This window comes from Arachis ipaensis, chromosome B9 (genome assembly GCF_059453495.1).
Source record: "Arachis ipaensis isolate K30076 ecotype BB chromosome B9, ASM5945349v1, whole genome shotgun sequence".
Taxonomy (NCBI): Eukaryota; Viridiplantae; Streptophyta; class Magnoliopsida; order Fabales; family Fabaceae; genus Arachis; species Arachis ipaensis.
In genome coordinates, this window is record NC_142444.1 from 62,836,126 (window position 1) to 62,845,158 (window position 9,033).

Here is a 9,033-nt window from a genome sequence, read left to right on the forward strand (position 1 = left end):
TTGTGGTTGCAACACTATCTAATCTTCCACATCAGAAAAGAGTTATTCTTTATTAACGGAGAGTTATTCTTGGTTTCAGATCCAAGATGTTGGTACCAAAATTTAAAGTGGATAAATTTGATGGTTCAAATGATTTCAGCTTATATGGAAGCCGAAGGTGGCGTCTCTACTAGACCATTATGGGATAGTAGATGCATTACAAGGTGAAGGTAAATTTTCAACAACGTTTTCTGATGGAACAGTCAGAATAACAGTAGAAGATGTTGATCAAGCTATAATGTTGTTAACGTCACTACCTTCCTCGTACGATAATTTATATGATACCATGGTATATGCTAGATCCGAAATCATAGTGCAAAATATCAAAGATGCATTGATGACAAACGAACACTAGAAATTAGTATCTGGATCCATTGTTGAATAAGCAGCAGATTGATTGTTTGTGACAAGAGGACGTAGTAATGATAGAGGATCCACAAGCTCAAACAAGAGAAGGTCGAAATCTAGGAAGCACAAGTCTGTCAAGTGCTTTCATTGCTAGCAGCTGGGACACATTAGAAGAAATTACCTACAAAAGGACAGAGAAATCAGAAAACTATGCCAACATAATCTGGTTCTACTCTAACCATATTTATTGATAACTACAGAGACAAAAGGATCATGGATTCTAGCGTATCCTTCCACATGACACCTAGCAAAGATCTTTCCATTTCCTACAAAAATAGGAAAGAAAAGGTCAGACAGGGAGATAATAGACTAATTACAGTTGTAGGTGAAGGAGAAGTGCATATTGAATTAAATGATGACACTAGTATATTGATGTATTCATGGCACATACTAGAACTGGGTAAAAACCTGATTTCATTGAGTGCTCTTATGAAAAAGGGGTTACAGATTCATTAGTGAATGTGATTTCTTGAAATTACTAAAAGGCTTAATGGTGGTAATGAAAGGAAGGCGTCATGGTGGGATCTATTTATTGCAGAAGAGCACTATTAGCAAAAATGCTGTTGTCTTATCCTCGAAAAAAGGTGATAATAATGCTATACGACTGTGGCATATGAGGCTTGGTCACATGAGTGAAAAAGGAATATTGGTTTCTGTGAAAACTGTATCTTTGGAAAATAAAAATGAGTAAAGTTCAATGCTGGTAAACATAATAGCAAGCGGATAGATGTCCACGCGTTGGGTGGTGCTCTTTATTTCTTACATTGATTGATGACTATTCTAGAAATATATGGGTTTATTTCCTGAAGAAAAAAAAGAAGTGTTCAAAAAATTCATGTAATAGAAGGCCATGGTCGAGAAGCAAACTGGCGGTCAATCAAGAGACTGAGAATTGACAATGGACGAGAGTTTTATAGTCAATAATTTTTATGGTTTTTTAGAAATACTAGTATAGTGAGGCACCATACTGTACTAGAAACACCATAGCCGGATGAAGTTGCAGAATAAATGAATAGAACACCTATGGAGCCTTCATGATGTGTCCAAACTAATGTAGGTCTTCCCAAGTCATTTTGGGTTAAGGTGGTAAATATAGTTGTATACCTGGTAAATCGATCTCCATCAACTACAATTGATACGAAAATTCCACAAGAGATATGGTTCGGTCGACCCATAAATTATTCTGATTTAAAAATATTTAGTTGCCCTGTGTATGCCTATGTGAGTGATGGTAAACTTATGGTGAGATAAGAAGATGGATATTTTTAGGATATGCGGAGAGGTAAAAGGCTACAGATTATGGTATATAAAGAAAGCGAGTTTTTCTAAGATAGTTGTCAGCAGAAATATCCCTTTTGATGAGGCTACAACGATAATTAAAAATAGGAGTTTAAATTAGATCACACAAATACAAATCATGGTGTCCAGAAGCAGGTAGAGCTAAAGATTGACGACGAAAAGATAAAACAAGAAAAAGAAAATCAACCTAGTACTTCAGGTATTACTTTACCTGAAGTAGAACAACAAGATGAATTAGATGGCATAAATATGGGTGGAGAAATCAAATAAAATCACCATACAATATTGTAACCGAAAAAAGAGATAAATCCAGAAACCTAAAGATATATGGATTATGCTTCTTGTTCGTTTGATCCAACGGAGGTAGATCCTATAACCCTTGCACTTGCTATGACTGATGATGTGGTAGAAGATGAACCATCCTACTATCATGAAATAATTAGTAGCAAGGAGTCAAAGTAGTGGCTAGATGTAATGAATGAGGAGATTCAATCTTTTCATAAAAATTAAATGTGGAAGCTGGTGGAACTTCCAAGGGAAAAGAGTGATTGGATGCAAATGGATCTTCAAAAGAAAGAAAAGAATTCCTCGCATTAGATCATCTCTGTTAAAGGAAAGACTGGTAGCAAAAGGTTATACTTAGAAGGAAGGTATTAGCTTCAATGAATTATTCCCTCACATTGTGAAGCATAGCTCTATTCGAGTTCTATTAACTACTATAAGTATGTTTTACTTAGAGTTTGAACAATTTGATATAAAAATGAATTTCCTACATGGTAAGCTAGGGGAAACAAACTATATGAGTCAACCAGAAGGATTTTTAGAACATGAGGAGGATCATCATGTTTGCTTGTTGAATAAGTCATTTTATAGCTTGAAGCAATCCCTAAGACAATAGAATAAGAGGTTTGATCTTTTATGATTAGTTTTAGTTATAACAGAAAACAATTTGATAACTACATCTACTATAAGGAACTTCTAGATGGTTTGTAGATTTATCTATTGTTGTATGCTGATGATATACTAATTGCAGCTAATAATAAATCTAAAATTAGTGTATTGAAAGCTTAGTTGGGAAAGGAATTTTGAGATGAAGGACTTGGATGCAACAAAGAAAATTCTGAAAATAGAGATTCATATGGAGAGGCATTGAGGTAGGTTGTGTTTAATACAACAGAGTTACATTACAAAAGTACTATGATGCCTCAATATGGATCAAGCTAAACTAGTTCAGACTTGTTAGTTGCACATTTAAGCCATCCTCAAAAAAATGTTCAAAAATTAAGGAGGTGGAGTTTATACCTCATATAGCATTCTCTAGTGCTGTTGGTAGTCTCATGTATACCATGGTATGCACTAGGCTGGATATTTCACAAGCAATAAGTGTAGTTAGTAGATTTATGAGAAACTCTGGAAAGGTATACTGGAAAGTTGTGAAATGGATTATGGGGTACTTGAGAGGTTCCACTAATGTATGTTTGGTGTTTGATGGTAAGGAGAACCATGAAGTTGTTGACCATGTTGATTCTAATTATGCAGGTGATCTAGTTAAAAAGAGGTTGTTGACAGGTTAGGTTATATTTTTGCAGTCTTTGGATGTACTATTATTGGAAGGTGATGTTTCAAGCTATGGTGCATGATGAGCGGATATTTTATACGCTTTTTGGGGTTAATTTCATATAAATTTTAGTATATTTTAGTTAGTTTTTAGTTTATTCTCATTAGTTTCTAGGCAAAATTCATATTTCTGGACTTTACTATGAGTTTGTGTGTTTTTCTGTAATTTCAGGTATTTTCTGGCCGAAATTGAGGGAGCTGAGCAAAAATCTGATTCAGGCTGAAAAAGGATTGCTGATGCTGTTGGATTCTGACATCTCTGCACTCAAAATGGAATTTCTGGAGCTACAAAAGTCCAAATGGCGCGCCTCTAATTGCGTTGGAAAGTAGACATCCAGGGCTTTCCAGCAATATATAATAGTTCATACTTTGCTCAAGGATAGATGACGTAAACTGGTGTTCAACGCCAGTTCCATGCTGCTGTCTGGCGTCCAGCGCCAGAAACAAGTTACAAAGTGGAGTTCAACGCCAGAAACAGGTTACAACCTGGCGTTGAACGCCCAAAACAGCCCAGGCACGTGAGAAGCTTTAGTCTCAGCCCCAGCACACACCAAGTGGGCCCCAGAAGTAGATTTCTGCACTATCTGTCATAGTCTACTCATTTTCTGTAAACCTAGGTTACCAGTTTAGTATTTAAACAACTTTTAGAGATTTATTTTGTATCTCATGACATTTTTAGATCTAAATTTTGTACCTTTTGATGGCATGAGTCTCTAAACTCCATTGTTGGGGGTGAGGAGTTCTGCTGTGCCTCGATGAATTAATGCAAGTATCTCTGTTTTCCATTCAAACATGCGTGTTCCTATCTAAGATATCCATTCGCGCCTAATTATGGAGAAGGTGATGATCCGTGACACTCATCACCTTCCTCAATCCATGAACGTGTGTCTGACAATCACCTCCGTTCTACATCAGATTGAATGAATATCTCTTAGATTCCTTAATCAGAATCTCCGTGGTATAAGCTAGATTCCATTGGCAGCATCCTTGAGAATCCGGAAAGTCTAAACCTTGTCTGTGGTATTCCTAGTAGGATTCTGGGATTGGATGACTGTGACGAGCTTCAAACTCGCGAGTGCTGGGCATAGTGACAGACGCAAAAGGATAGCGAATCCTATTCTGGTATGATCGAGAACCTACAGATGATTAGCCGTGCGGTGACAGCGCACCTGGACCATTTTCACTGAAAGGAAGGATGGTAGCCATTGACAACGGTGATCCTCCAACACACAACTTGCCATAGGAGGGACGTGCGTGCGTGAAGAAGAAGATCGGGAGAAAGCAGAGATTCAAAGGACAAAGCATCTCCAAAACTCCAACATATTCTCCAATACTGCACAACAAGTATTTAATTCGCACTCCTTTATTTTCCACTATTTAAACTGACAAACATAATTGACTTTCTGACTAAGATTTACAAGATAACCATAGATTGCTTCAAACCAACAATCTCCGTGGGATTCGACCCTTACTCACGTAAGGTATTACTTGGACGACCCAGTGCACTTGCTGGTCATGTGTGCGAAATTGTAAGAGAGTAACAATTTTGTGCACCAAGTTTTTGGCGCCGTTGCCGGGGATTGTTTGAGTTTGGACAACTGACGGCTTATTTTGTTGCTTAGATTAGAAAAAAAAATTTTCTTTTTGGTTTAGAGTCTCTTATTATTTATACATTGTTAAAACACTTTAAATTTATAGCTCAATTAGTTAGAGCGTGGTGCTTATGTTCTTGGTAATTGGCTATCCTATTTTTAAATTCTTTTTCAAAAAAATAATTTTTCTTTGAATAAATCCTGTGCCAAACTCTAAGTTTGGTGTTTTCTTGTTGATTTTTCTTTATTTTTCGAAAATTTTAGTTTGGTTTTCTAAAAATTTTAAGTTAGGTGTTCTTTCTTCATGTTCTTGTGTTCTTGTGAGTCTTCAAAGTGTTCTTGAGTTTTCCTTGTGTCTTGATCTTAAAATTTTAAGTTTGGTGTTCCTTGGTGTTTTCCCTCCAAAATTTTCGAAAACAAGGAGCATTAGATCTAAAAATTTTAAATCTTGTGCTATTTTATTGTTTTTCTCTCTCCTCTTTAAATTCAAAAATATCTTTTCTCTCTAACTTTAAAACAAATTTTCAAAATTAATTTTAAAAATTCAGAATTTTTTTTAAATTTAAAATCTTTTCCAAATCATATCTTTTTCAAAACTTCCTTACCACTTTCTCTCCCCTCATTTTTTTTCGAAAATCTTCACCTATTTTTATTTATTTTATTTCAATTTATTTTATTTTCGAAATAAATAAATAAATAAATAAATAAAAATAAAACTTTTTATTTTACATCATCTCCCTTTCTCCATCATGGATCTAAGTGGAAATGAACAGTCCAGGAGGACTCTGGGGTCATATGCTAACCCCTCTACTGCTTCATATGGGAGTAGTATCTGCATACCCTCCATTGGAGTCAGTAGCTTCGAGTTGAATCCTCAGCTCATTATCATGGTGCAGCAAAATTGCCAGTATTCCGGTCTTCCACAGGAAGAACCTACAGAGTTTCTGGCACAATTTTTACAAATTGCTGACACAGTACATGATAAGGAAATAGATCAGGATGTCTACAGACTATTACTGTTTTCATTTGCTGTAAAAGATCAAGCTAAGAGGTGGTTAAATAACCAACCTAAGGCCAGCATAAGGACATGGAAACAGCTGACAGAAAAATTCCTGAATCAATACTTTCCCCCAAAACGGATGACACAGCTAAGGCTGGACATCCAAGGCTTTAAACAAGGAGATAATGAATCTCTTTATGATGCATGGGAGAGATACAGAGAGATGCTACGAAAATACCCCTCTAAAATGTTTTCAGAGTGGGTTCAGTTAGACATCTTCTATTATGGGCTTGCAGAAGGAGCTCAGATGTCTCTAGATTACTCAACTGGTGGATCTATCCACATGAGAAAGACAATTGAAGAGGCTCAAGAGCTCATTGATACAGTTGCCAGGAATCAGCATCTGTACATAAGCAGTGACCCTTCCATAAAAGAAGAGGTTAAAACAGTAACTACTGAACTCAGCCCTGTAAAACAAGCTGCTGAATTCAATCAGCAATTGGACTTTCTAACAAAGCAGTTTGTCGAATTCAAGGATAAACTACAAGAGACAAGGATGGCTAATATAAATATGGAAGAACAATTGAAGCAAACAAAGCAGCAGCTGTCAAGACAAATAACAGAAGAATGCCAAGCAGTTCAATTAAGAAGCGGGAAAACATTAAATACCCCACCTCAAGGCAGCAAAGAGCTAAGGAATGAGCAAACCACCTAAAATTCACCTAAGGACAGTAAGAGCCCAGGGAAAAGTAATTCTGGCATTAAAACGCCAGCAATCTGGTGGAAGGCTGGCGCTGAACGCCCAGACCATGCCCAAGACTGGCGTTCAACGCCAGTAACAAGCAAGGACTGGCGTTCAACGCCAGAAACAAGCAAGAATCTGGCGCTGAACGCCCAAAATGGGCACAGTTCTGGCGTTCAGACGCCAGGAACAGACAAGGAGTTGGCGTCTCACGTCACTCCAGCTTCTAACTCTGGCACTCAATTGCCAGTGAGGGATCAGACACACACAAGTGCTGATGACAACCCCTCTAAAAAGGCTTCTTCAACCACTTCTATAGGAAATAAACCTACAGCAACTAAGGTTGAGGAATATAAAGCCAAGATACCTTATCCTCAAAAACTCTGGAATGAGGAGCAGGATAAGCAATTTGCTCGCTTTGCAGATTATCTCAGGACTCTTGAAATAAAGATTCCATTTGCAGAGGCACTTGAGCAAATACCTTCTTATGCCAAGTTCATGAAAGAGATCTTGAGTCATAAAAAGGATTGGAGAGAAACAGAAAGAGTTCTCCTCACTGAAGAATGCAGTGCAGTCATTCTAAAAAGCTTTCCTGAAAAGCTTAAAGACCCTGGGAGTTTTCTGATACCATGCATATTAGAAGGTAATTGCACTAAGATAGCTTTGTGCGATCTTGGGGCAAGCATCAACCTAATACCTGCATCCACTATCAGAAAGCTTGGCTTAACTGAAGAAGTTAAACCAACCCGGATATGTCTCCAACTTGCTGATGGCTCCATTAAATACCCATCAGGCGTGATTGAAGACATGATTGTTAGAGTTGGGCCATTCGCCTTTCCTACTGACTTTGTAGTGCTGGAAATGGAGGAGCACAAGAGTGCTACTCTCATTCTAGGAAGACCCTTCCTAGCAACTGGACGAACCCTCATTGATGTCCAACAAGGGGAAATAACCCTGAGAGTCAATGATGATGAGTTTAAGTTGAATGCTGTCAAAGCCATGCAGCATCCAGACACATCAAAAGACTACATGAAAGTTGATCTTATTGACTCTTTGGTAGAAGAGATCAACATGGCTGAGAGTCTCAAATCAGAGTTGGAAGACATCTTTAAAGATGTTCAGCCTGATTTGGAGGATTCAGAGGAGATTAAAGAGCCTCTGAAATTTTCTCTGGAAGAGGAAAAACCTCCTAAACCCGAGCTCAAACCATTACCACCATCCCTGAAATATGTATTTCTGGGAGAAGGTGATACTTTTCTAGTGATAAGACAGCTCTTGGGTGGTCCATAGGTGACCTTAAGGGCATAAGCCCAGCTAGATGCATGCACAAAATCTTATTGGAGGATAATGCTAAACCAGTGGTTCAACCACAGAGGCGGCTAAATCCAGCCATGAAGGAAGTGGTGCAGAAAGAGGTCACCAAATTACTAGAGGCTGGGATTATTTATCCTATTTCTGATAGCCCCTGGGTGAGCCCTGTCCAAGTCGTCCCAAAAAAGGGAGGCATGACAATGATTCATAATGAAAAAAATGAACTGGTTCCTACAAGAACAGTTACAGGGTGGCGCATGTGTATTGACTACAAAAGGCTCAATACAGTCACCAGAAAGGATCATTTTCCTTTACCATTCATAGACCAGATGCTAGAAAGACTGGCAGGTCATGATTATTACTGCTTTCTGGATGGCTACTCAGGCTATAACCAGATTGCAGTAGATCCCCAGGATCAAGAGAAAACATCATTCACATGTCCATCTGGAGTGTTTGCTTATAGAAGGATGCCATTTGGGCTGTGTAATGCGCCTGCAACCTTCCAGAGATGCATGCTCTCTATTTTCTCTGATATGGTGGAAAAATTTCTGGAAGTCTTCATGGATGACTTCTCAGTATACGGAGACTCATTCAGCTCCTGTCTTGATCACCTGAAACTTGTTTTGAAGAGATGCCAAGAGACCAACCTAGTTTTAAACTGGGAGAAATGTCACTTCATGGTGACTGAAGGGATTGTCCTTGGGCATAAAATCTCAAACAAGGGGATAGAGGTGGATCAAGCAAAAATAGAGGTAATTGAAAAATTACCACCACCTGCCAACATTAAGGCAATCAGAAGCTTTCTGGGGCATGCAGGATTCTACAGGGGGTTTATAAAGGATTTTTCAAAAATCGCAAAACCTCTAAGCAATCTGCTAGCTGCTGACACGCCATTTGTGTTTGACACAGAGTGTCTGCAGGCGTTTGAAACGCTGAAAGCTAAGCTGGTCACAGCACCAGTCATTTCTGCACCAGACTGGACATTACCATTTGAGCTAATGTGTGATGCCAGTGATCATGCCATT

General features: G+C 38.2%; 1 long non-coding RNA gene across 1 annotated transcript; it reads right to left on the bottom strand.

The window, feature by feature from the left end:
• Window positions 1–350: 350 nt before the first annotated feature.
• LOC148544874 (uncharacterized) lies at window positions 351–1,061 on the bottom strand. The gene is made up of 2 exons (XR_015900202.1): window positions 856–1,061; window positions 351–713 (listed from the first exon to the last, which is right to left on the bottom strand). It is a non-coding gene; the product is annotated as an uncharacterized LOC148544874 (long non-coding RNA).
• Between the last annotated feature and the right edge of the window lie 7,972 nt (window positions 1,062–9,033).